Below are 11791 nucleotides of genomic sequence, written 5' to 3' on the forward strand. Positions count from 1 at the left end.
GAGGACAGACGCAGGGTCATCCTCTGCTCCTCCATGACTTGTCCCCCCCACCAAACCACGGCCACCATGACAATAATACGCCAAAATTCACTTTGGGTAAATGAACACAGACTGGACTTGATTTTTTTTTTTCTCAGCTGCCAATATGAATTATTTAGTGTTTCTAAAATTAGGGGGCACTTCTAACGCCCGTAGTAATGACCTTCCAGATGAACATCCATCACTGTTGGAGACGTTTGGCCAACTGGGTGCCGTAAGAGTGACCATACGTCACCCAGGCCCAGCTCCCCGGGGTCCGCTGCGCTGCTTGTTAGACCGAGATGGGAGGGCAGTGGCGCAGCCCCTGCTCGCCCTGGCCTTCTGCCTGTCCCGGTCGATGCTAACCGTCACTGCCACAGACACACGCCACCTTCGCTCTGAGGCCGGGGCCTTGCCAGCGGGGCCCTCCTTGTCAAGTTTCGATGTCTATTTTCTGCAGCACATTTGCAGGAGAGAAGGTGGAAGGTGATGGAAGAGCTCTGAACAGGATCCCGGTTTCCGGGTCAGACGGTAGCTGTGTCGTTTCAACGCCTGACACTCAGCCGCTAACGTAGTGACTTGAACTACATTACAATTAGGCAATGTTCATGGATTTTAAAAGGCTTTCACAATTAAATGTTTGGGAAATGCTACATTCTTTACTCGCCTCTTGAAGACTCATACCTCTCCTTAGCATTGTAAAGGCTCTGAGAAGTCCTGCAGTAAAGAAACTTGTTCCACCACTTACTGAATCCACCTTTTCCCACTTCTGTCACTACCAAATATTTCTCAAGGACTCTCCTAAGTCCCACAAAGCTATCGTGTGTCAATGTCTACACCCAGGGAAATGCCGAACAGGGCGGCAGCTTTGGTCCTTTCCAACGCTGATACTCTAGAATCTTTGGAGCACCGTCATGTGTCTCTTCTGACCGTCTCTTACGATGTTACTCAACTAAAATGACTTTCTGTCTTGTCGAGATTTCCCTCCTAGTTTTACTCAGAACTCCTTTGTTCTCAAGTGACGGCAACCTTCCTCTAACCACCATGCAAATAAAAGGAATGCATGAAGGGACAGGAATACTGGGTCGGGGTGGCCCAAAATTACAGGTGAACTAAAGAATCAGCATCTTAAGGAATCAATCTGCAACCCAGTGTGGGGGGGTGGGTAAATGGGGGTGAAAGGAGGGTCCTTCTCAAGTTCTATTCGTCTTTCTCTCTCTCTTTCTCTCCTCCTCTCTCCATCCTCCTCTTCCCATCCACTCAGCCAGCCAGCCACGTGCTTCACATTCCCCTTTGTCTCTCCCCCTCAGTCTCCTGCTACAAATGGGCCTTCCCAACCAGGGGTGGGGAGAGCACGGCCGGGAGCCCCAGCTGAGCCAGCCCAACAGAGAGAGAGATTCTTTTTTCTATCACCTCTGTATCAGCCTTGGGACAGCCCCCTGGAGCACCCTGCTTGAGTCACACGTCCACTGTAGGATTCACCCGCCACACGTGTCGGGGGAGGGTGCATTGCGGTCACTAGTGGGTGACTTCCTGCATCACACACTTGCCCCCCGTGGCCAGGGGCCAGCCAGTGCACTGAGGCTCGCTGACCCATCAGGCCTGCATGGAGTGGAGAAGGAGCCCCAAAGGAAAGAAAGACTATTCACACGAAAGAGTAGCAAGGACGCAAGACACACACAACCAACAGCCTCCCCTCTCAAGTAGGAGACATCCAGCAATGAGGCCCTGTGGTATCTTACCACTTCCATCCTACCTTGGCCTTTATCCAGACTAGACAGCAAGAGTCTTGAATTTGTACAAACGAGGCTACGTAAGGGATCCTGTCCTTAAGATGCGAGAGGCTTGCTCCCATATATGGTACGCTGTCATGTAAAAGGGGGAAGTGGGACCACGGTACTGATTAACTAGGGCACCCGGACCAGGGGCCACTAGTCGAACCTAATGGGTCCTTCTTCGGACGCCTCCATTGGCAAATGTTTCTGTCACGGAACAAGGAGGATTTACGATCGAATTAGCCATTCAATGACATAGCACGGGACCCCGGAAATCACCACGGTTGTCTGTGTCAGTGCAGGAGATGGTTCAATACTCAATTATTGCTTTTCCTGGGGTTTTGTCCACACCATGCCCAAACGGCCAGTTTAAAGGTGAAAAATCAGGCTCATCGAGCAAAAGCACTGTCTCCCAAGTGCCAGTCTGCGATGATCAACGGTTCTCAACCAGCCCCTGGCCACTCAGGCCCTGTGGTATGAGGAGCTACCGAGCTTGGAGAGAAAACATGAGGCTATTCAGGGGGAAAAGTCTGGACCACCATTAACGTGGTGAATGAGGGGAAGAGAGACTACTCTTGCTTAATTTCTCATTATTCCTAGGAAATGGACCAGCGCACACCCGCCTGGTAGGTCATCTGCCTCCCAAAGGGCCTGGAAACCTTGCCAAGATTGGAGTTATAACCCGGAGTCAGGTGTGGCTGGAGCCCAGCACACGCACCCCCAGCCCCGCGCAGACCCAGCCCCGCACACCCAGGGAGCCAGATGTTTGTAACAGTGTGACACCTGCAGGGCAGGGACACAGGTCACTGGGGAGAGGTGGCATTTGGGCTGAGACTAGAGTGTTCTGAGAGTTATCCAGGAGCTAGGGTCAGAGGAGAGAGGACGGCACGGGTGAGCCTGCAGAAACCCGAGCATCAGCAAGCCCGAGAACCTAGACAGCCCCCCACACGGGGCCAGGGCCAGCGAAGGTCTCGTCCTGGCCGCCACCAAGGGAGTGGACAGCATGGGGCCAGTCGCAACAGTGACACCTGTGGCAAAGCTCGAGGCCCCCCCGCCGGCCCTAAACCGACCGCTTTCTCCAATCCCCCGCTTCTCCAATTCTTTCTGTGCCACCGTAGAAGCGGGTCGGGCCTCCTCAGAGTCTCGCCCAGCTCAGGGGGAGGGGAGACGCTGGGCTGGCGGTGAAGGTGGCCAGGCCATGGTCATGCCCATTCTAATGCAAAAAAAAAAAAAAAAATCAGTGATCCGTACTCCAGGTTGCTGAGGTCGGACATGGGGGTTACACTTTCAAAAACGAGGTGCACAGCGAGAGCTCCGGTCCTTTTGACCTGGATGGGATAACCCAACGGGCCAAACTAATACCTATTTCAGCCCCCAACTTTTTTGTATGTAACGTTTCCATCAGCATGTGATCCCTTATCACCAGGAAATGTGGGCTGGCCGTCAGGCATTTAGAAATTATTGGGGATGTTTGGAATTGTTCCCGTCCTTTCTTCCTCTCCAAACTCAGTTCAGCCTCCCTGGTTCTCTACATACATGAGAACTCCAGGCCCAGAGTCACTCTTTGTGGCCCCGGGCAGGGTGGGGGGCAGTGCTTGGGACAGAAAGGGTGACCACACATACCCCGAACCAGCCCTCACACTTAAAGCTCATTGCTTGCTCCCGTGCCTGCCTCCCCTTCCACCTGGGAGCCTCTCGGGAACAGGAACTCTCACAGAGCACCTGGTATTCAGTAGGTGCTCAAAAAATACCTTTATGAAGTAAACAAACTGCTAAGTGCTCCTCAAAAGTGGAGCCTTGGCGGAGGGGTGCCTGGGTGGCTCAGTCGGTTAAGCACCTGACTCTTGATTTCAGCTCAGGTCTGGATCTCAGGGTCGTGAGATCGAGCCCCACGTCCGGCTCCCTGCTCTGCGGGGGTCTGCTTGAGATTCTTTCCCTCTCCCTCTGCCCCTCTTCCTGCTTTCTCTCGCTCTCTCAAATAAATAAATAAATCTTTAAAAAAAAAAAAGTGGAGGCCAAGTTGGAAGGCTGTTTGGGCTTCACTCCCTATGTACCCAATGCACCCCCACGGGCCTCACTCCATAATGGGGCTGAACCCCTCTTGCAGGATGAAGGCTTCCAATGCCTGGCTTTGCAGGTGAGACCCGGGCGGGATGACTTTATCTCCCCTCTTGCTAGAAAGATGCCATGTGACTCAGAAATTGTCTCTGGCTTTGCAGTCTGGTGTCTGTGGAGCAACAGCTCCTCCCCGCGAGGCAGCCAATGAGAGTCGGTCAGAAATCACCACCAAGGTCAATGTTTGGTCTCGGGGAAAACCACATTGTCCCTCCACCAAAATGGTGCCACTGCTCACAGAGAGAATCTAATTTTAGAAAATAGATCTTGAAAAGCCATTAATTAGAGCAGTGTGCACTGTAATTGCCCAGGTCAGGATTTTCACAACTCAGGCCTAACTCACTATATTATTAAATAATTAGCAGAGAGTTAGGATGCTATATTTTACATATTTAAAAGAGGCACGCTGTGTGAGAAGCTCGAGACTGTTACTCCCACGTTCCACGGCGCAGGCGGTCGAAGGGCTGTCCCTGTGCCAACCGTCGGCATTAGTTTTCACGCCTCCCGCCCAATTACCCTCTAATTGAAAACTTCCCTAAGAAGTGGAGCTGGGATGTCACCGCAGAGGTTTCCAGAGGCACTGGGGGTATGACTGTGACAGCGTAGGGATGGGGTTCAGAGAGGGGCTGGCTACCAGGGGCTCCCCACAGGGCTTCTCTTGCGCAGAACAGGCTTAGGAAGGCATGGATGCCTGGAAGGTGCCAAGGGCATTCTGGGAAGGCACAAAGAACGTGTTTAGGAAGATTTGCAAAAGGCAAGTTCATTTTGAAACCTTGACCCAGAATGAATGAAGCAGATGTTTCTACAAGGATCTGGCAGAAGGTAGGAAGAAACTGCTGTCCTTTGCTTAATCCCTCAGTTGGACCATCATCCTTCCTGTCTCAGGGCAACCCCCACATTCTGTTCCCTGTCCCTATGCTTTCCCCCTGCGTCCCACCTGTATAGCCTGCCTACCTCTCATTGGCTGCTTCTCCCTCAGATCCCATCTCAAACGTCACCTCCTCAGGAAGCCTGCCTAGATACGTCCACCACGCCGCCAAGCCAGGCTCCCAACCCACTCCTGCAGCACCTTTCCTCCTTGCTCTCATGATCAGATGCAAAATGTATTTAGTTACATGACTCTTTTTTTTTTAAATCAATGGCTGTCTCCCCAGTGGAATGCAAGCTTCCCCTCATCCCACAAATCGGGGTGGAAACATTCCATTTCCACTCCTCCCTGTGCCCCAGGGCCCAGCACATGCCTCGCACACAGCAGACACTCAATATTTGCTAAATGAATGCAAGAGACAAACTGAGAGATAGGCTCAGCCAGGCTGGGTTGGGTGGGCTGGTTTCATTTTGACCAATTACCTCTCTTGCTTTGGTGTGCACTTGACGATTTCCTGCCGTTCCATAAAGTAGCCACTCCCTCTAAGTGGCAGAGTATGTGATGAGCCAAAGACAAGGTAGAGACAAGCATGTGGGGAGAGAAGGGAGGGAAATGCCCGGCCCTGATTCCCCATCCCAAGCAAGCACAGTCCTGACCAAAGGCAGCTTCTGTTGAAGAAGAGGTTGGGACTTCCACATGGTCCTGCCGGGGGCCTCTCTTGCCCACTCATGAGTCCAGTAACCAGATCGTACTGAGCATCCCCTGTGAGCCGGCAGCCTGGACAACAGCACTGAGCCACACTGGAAGTCTGGCCCTCATGGAGTGTGCGTTCTAGTAAGAGAGACAGCCAAGGAACAAGTAAGGAGGGAGAACACAGAGGAAGCCAGGTGGTGATAGCCTCTTGGAGAAGAATAAAGAAAGATGGAGGGCAGGGAGGGCTGCCATTGTGAGCGGTGGTCAGAAAGGCCTCTGGATAAATTGACAATTGATGAAGCGTCCAGGCAGTGGCAACAGAAAGCCCAAGAATAGTGGCTTCTACCTCACCCTGTGGCATTTAAAGAGCAGGGAGTAGTGCCCACCTGGTACCCAAGATCTTTCTGGAATATTTGTGGCTCATGTTTTCAGCTGGTTCATTAGGTGAGGCCACAGGAGTTTGGAGGACAGGCAGGCCCAGAGTTGACCTGCTATGGTAGCTTTGGGGCTTTGCCAGCTGGATGCCCAATGGGCCCTTCAGAAGGTGAGTGGGGGAGGAAATGGGAGGCACCGTGACCCAGTGCCTGCTTCTAGAACTTTCCCCATACGCATCACTCAGGATCTCAGAGGATGCTTCCAAGCCCAACAAGCACATTGCTAAAAGATCTCTTAGCAGAGAGGAAAGATAAACAGCAGATATTTTTTAAATCTCCAGAACTACAAAAGGATGACACCAGTCCCAACAAAGCCAGCTGGAGGCCGCATCAGCACCTGGGGAACTGCTGACTCATTCCCTGACTCCTCCCGCCTCCCTCCGTCAGCCTTCTGGCTTCGTGAGCTTTCTACCTGGGAGCCAAGGAAGGAGCCGTTGCTCTGTGGAACGGAACGATCGGAGCCTTCCTAACTCGTCTCTAATGCGTCACAGCAGCAGGGCCACCCATCAGAAACGGCCACTCTACTGTTTTTGAAATCTGTGAATATTAAATTCACCAAGTTCATGTTTGAGGTGGCTGATGGCTCTCCACCAGTCCCGATTTTAGCTGTATGCTAGGCGGCTGCTCTAGCCTACAGCCTGAGGTCTCCCCTGCCCCTCCCCTCTCAGGCTCTGCGATGAGAGGTTTGGTGACCTGCTTTCCGGCCAGGAAGCAGAAGGCCATGTTGTAATGCACCATGTTCTCCTGTTTCCCAGAATCATGGCCTCCCATGGTCCCTGGGCTCCCCTTTCTGGCATCAGGGCCTTGTCGGACACCCGCAAGCTGAGGGTCGTAGACATACCACAAGAAGGTCAAGGAGGCCAGATGTCTCACTCACTCGTGCTCTAGCTTCTGCACTCGGGGACTCACCACTAGTCAGCCTTGCCCTTGCCTGGCTCCCTGCCCCACACCCACCGCCACTTTGTCCTTGAAGCTCTTCTGGACTTGTGCACTACGGTAGACTTCCCAGGCTGTGTGTCTGGACTACATGCCCAAGCTCTGCCCAGAACGTGGACAGCCCTGCCTCGCTCTCACCAAGCTGCATGTACAAAAGCACTGTCCCGGGTGTTCTCATCACCCAACATCCACAAGGCTTCCGTGGCAGCCCCGCCTGCCTTCCCACTCTCCTGATGCCCTTCCATCCTCCACACTAGACACAGTTATTACCAAGGAGTAAACAAAAAAAAAAAAAAAAAAAGAAAGGAAAAAGAAAAACAATAGTAAAAACAACCAGAGCAAAACCCCAAACTCCAAAGCAACATATTATTCATCCTTCTTTTTAATATTTTTACTTTTTAAAAAATTTAGGTTTACACATTCCTTTCCTTTTCCGTGGACTTTCTGGGACTTTGTCACACGAAGGCTTCCACCCCACAAAGCACATGTTTATATTAAGTTATATTGAGGAAAGGCCATTTACAAGAAGCCCTAAGTCCATTCACATTGCTCACTGGTTTCACATAATTTTGCAAAGTTTTAATCTTCTAGAAAAAAGACATTTGATGCCTACAGAAGCCAGACTGCCACAACTATTAGCAACACTCAGACGTGTCCAGAGACTGCCAGTCTCCGCGGTACTACCAACTATGGCCCCGGATTACCATCCTGGTCTTGTGACGCCTGGAGCCTGGGTCGTAAGCAAGAGTGACGGTGGTGGACAGTATGGGTAAACCTCAAATTATCTAAAAGTTGTCTCTGACTCACACTCTTCCCAGTGTTAAGATGCCCCTTTTATTGAAACCAGGAGCTGGCGGATCAAGGAATGCCACCATTTTCTTACGTTGTTAAGGGCTAGCGGGGATCACATGTGACAGTCTTAGCACAGGGTAACTGCCCCACCAGTTGCGGCTGAGATGATTATGACCAAGAGGAGGACAATCCTGATGACAACAACAGTAATACAGGCGCTAAGCCTCAGAGAGGGGAGGGGGCATTGACACATGTACGTGCGCAAAGGGCAGAAGGTGAGCCTCTAGGCACGTTCTCCGGGCATCGCTCCTCTGCCCAGGCTACGTCAGCGGAAGGAAGCACCAAAGTGACGGCGCCAACAGGCAGCGTGCAGCTCAACCTACTGGCCCAGGTCCCCCGCCCAGCTCCTAGGAAGCAGGAACCTGACGGAGAGCAGAGCTGCTCCACTTTCCCACCACTGCAGACGATGGGGACATCTGATCTAACACTCTGCCCTTTCCAAAGAGCCCCCCTCACAACCTCCCGCGCCATCCGCAAGGCACATTATGGTCACCAATCCCCAAGAGGTGAAGGGATTTGGCCGAAGTTACACACCGCGTAGGAGGGCTGGGATTCAAACTCAAAATCCCGGGTTCCTTTTGCAGTGCAGCGTAGAAATAGGTTGCCTTTAAAATTGGGTTATTCTTGCTATTTGATGAATGTTTTTTACAGAATGAGGATCAGATTGACTCAGTTCAAGTGGTGGGAATAATGACAGAGTCATCTGATGGCCATTTGCAAAGCAGCTGGAGGGCCACCTGCTTCTGGCAGCTGGTTAGGGATGAGTGCCCAGGAAAATCGGAGAGTGGGAGCCAGAATTCCAAGAAGCAGAGTGGAGGAAGCGAAGTCCGGTGAGAGGACAGGCCTGCTGTAGTCAACAGCTTCAGCAGTGACCCATGTACGTGTTTGCTCGGGGGAAGCGAATGGAAAAATCCAGCAATCCTTTCCCATAAGCAGTATTCTGAGGCCTCCCCGGGTGACCTGAGGCCCCCTCATCTAGAGACATGAGTAATGGATGTTATCAGCACAAAGGAGTGGGGAATCATGTGGCACAGTAGTGGCCCAAAGGGTGGGGGGTGGGAGAGATGACAGTCATAGGACCACAACTGCTGCTAACAATACTTACATTAAAAAAAAAAAGAGTAATACTTCAATCTGTAAGGTGTGTGCTATGGTTGTACCCATTTTACAGATGAGGAAAAGCCTGCATGAGGCTCCAAAGCTGAGACCTAGAGGAGCCAGGATTGAAATCCATACAGTTTGGCTCCAAGGATCCAGCCTTCCCTGCACTGTGAGCCCAATCCCAACTACGGCCCAGGAAATGGCTGTGAACAGAGAGAGCATGCACTCTCTCCACAGTCTCTCCGTTCCTAATGACCCCGTATCCCCAACCTGGAGATTACTCGAAGCTCCCGATCCTCGACGGGCCTTGAGCCTTGAGCCCAACCCTCCCTGGGATGGCCTGGCACCATTTCTGTGAGCAACACGGGGCTTCCAGTGAAGTCTCCATGAGGCTTCCCCACCCAGAAAGCAAGAGAAGCCCCACCCCCCCCACCCCCGCCACACACACACCAGAGCGTTGTCAGCCCAGACGTAGCCTCCTCAGATCCCCCTGAGAGGCAGACAGAGCACCCCTTCTTCCTGTCTCTCCCCTTCGGGCTCCCCTGCCAGCAACCCCAGGTCATGTCATCCATCTCAAGGTACAGACTCCTCAGCTGTGCGTTTCCAACGGAGCAGAGCACAGCTTGCCTGTAGCCCCTGAGCCCACATGTTATTCTTTGCCTTTATCTTGTTAGCATAATGCGCAGCTTCATTAACCAGCCAGATGAATCATTTAGTAATTGGAGCTAATGAATTTAATTTTCCCCTTTCTATTTTTTATAATAAAACAAAGTCATAATTTGCCAATAGGTCAAGGAAGGCTCCAAGTTGCTGTTTTGAGTCCGTGTTCGGCCAAGAGCACAAAATGGCAGACAGCCATTTGGGAGTAAAGCCTCTCACGGGTCCCGCCGCTGTTACTGCCGTCTCTTAGGCACTGGACCCACCTGGATCGGTTCCCCAGTTCCACAGAGAATGAAGCCAGAGGCCCGAACGAGAATTTGTTTTGCTTTTTACGATGAGATATTCCCGTGATGGTAGCATTCGCCATAGGTGAGTGAGAACAGGAGGAGTTCATGGAAATCAAACAGGGTGTCAAGTTATCAAGGAAACGTCACGGCATCCATTCTATGGAGAATTATAAATGGAGAATCAATTTGTCTTCGAAGATTTTCTCCCGAGAACACGTCCCACCTGCCCTCAGCCGAGTGACCTGGATGATAAGGCAGACCTCCCTTCTCACCCCCCAGGTGATGAGACCGGAGTGACGACCCAGTCCTTGAGACACCAACACCGGAAGGCAGGCTAATTAGACAAGCGCCCACCAGCCTAAGCGCATCGCTGAAATGCACCAGTTGAAGTTACTCCTTGTAACTTGACTACCTGGCGCCTCATCCCTGATTAACAGAGCCTGGCTGCAAACTAAAATGCAGTTAATTTATTGTAAGTTTTATTAGGCATATAAAAGGGAAGCAGGCATGAGTAGCCTTTTCGTTGCTCGAGATACATTTCATCCGTGACTCAGAGCAGATTCCTCGTAGATGAAGCTTGTTAATTTCCCTACCGCCAACATTCTTCTCCGCATTGCTGAAGCAAAGCCACAGGCTCTTGTCTGAAATGGATGGGATGGAAAAGGCTAGGCCCCCTCCCGGACAACAGTTACATTAACCACTTTGTCCTTTTAATTCATCTAATTACATGCAAGGAGACAGCGGCTGCCTTAGAGGCTCCGCTCCTCCTGGCCGGAGCGCAATGCTGCTGGGCCATTGCTTTGGGCTTTTTGTTGTCTTATTAGGGGTGCTTTTGTTCAGAGGGATGGTTAAAGCCATTTTCAGCAGCCAGCGAGATGAAGCAGTTTCAATAAGGATACAATGTACTTGTTTAAATTACCTTTCAAAATGCTCAAAACCATTAAGGGGGAGGCGCTGCAAATAAAGTTGGATTTTTGTTATAATGTTTTACCCTAATAACAGCTTTTATTTTATTATAATCCATTAGTTGACAATATTATTCTATAGATTATTAGGCAGCAATTTTGTTATTTTATCACACTTTCGGCACTCACTCACCGGGCCAGGATCCACAAATCTCAGTATAATATGCTTTCAATTTTGTTAAAATCTCTATTTAACTGGTTTGGCTGCGGAACATCTTGGCAAATGTGTTTTTAATTTCGTTCTAATTAACTTGACAGTTGACAGAACTCGGCGGTGGCGTGATAGTGTCCCCTTTTTCCAGGGTCCCTGCAGTTCCATTCCTGGGGTCCGTTTTTTCTCTCTCCGGTCCTAACAAGCAAGATGTCAGAGGTAACACCGAGAAAAGGGGTCTTTCATCTCTGTCAAAAGTACATGTAATTTTTTAAAAACCAATTAAAAAAATCTGGCTTTCCTCTTTATCTGTAAAAAGAAGGTCATTGGTTCTGCGGGGTTTCAAAAATGGCTTGTTCCTACAGATGTGAGTCTTCAAAGGTAAAATGAAGGCAAAGCAAGTGGGGAGGGAGGTTTTTTTGTTGCCCACGCGGGAAGCCGGCTCCTTCCCAAACAGATGCCTTTCTCTTCCACCGGTACATAGTGGAGAAGCAGCCATCAGGGCTCTGCTTTGGGTGGGTCCTCCCTGGGAAGAAGAGCAGCTTTATGAGAACTTACCCTTGCTCTTCTAACAATTCTAAATTTTCTCTCTCTCCCATCTGAGAAGTTGGCTCTGGCAGCCACCCTGCAGTTGACATCGGCTTCTTGGCTTCTAGAATCCTGCAACACCTCAGAACAGACGTCTCCCTGACCCCGCGCCATGTCAGCAGGGATGCAAGCCGTCCTGGACCACAAGGCAACAACTTTTTCTTCTTTTTTTTTTTTAACCATCCTGGCATAAAGGTAAAGCAAATCTCTGTAAAAGGAATCCAATCTTCTGTAAGACTTTCCTTAGACAAAGACTTGGGCATCCACGAGCCTGCATGGAAACCTCTGGATGATTTGAAGCCAGGTTATTGAGGGAATATTTACAATTTCTTGTGAATTTTTGGTGCC

The sequence above is a fragment of the Ursus maritimus genome, unplaced genomic scaffold, assembly GCF_017311325.1.
Source record: "Ursus maritimus isolate PB19 unplaced genomic scaffold, ASM1731132v1 scaffold_7, whole genome shotgun sequence".
Classification (NCBI taxonomy): domain Eukaryota; kingdom Metazoa; phylum Chordata; class Mammalia; order Carnivora; family Ursidae; genus Ursus; species Ursus maritimus.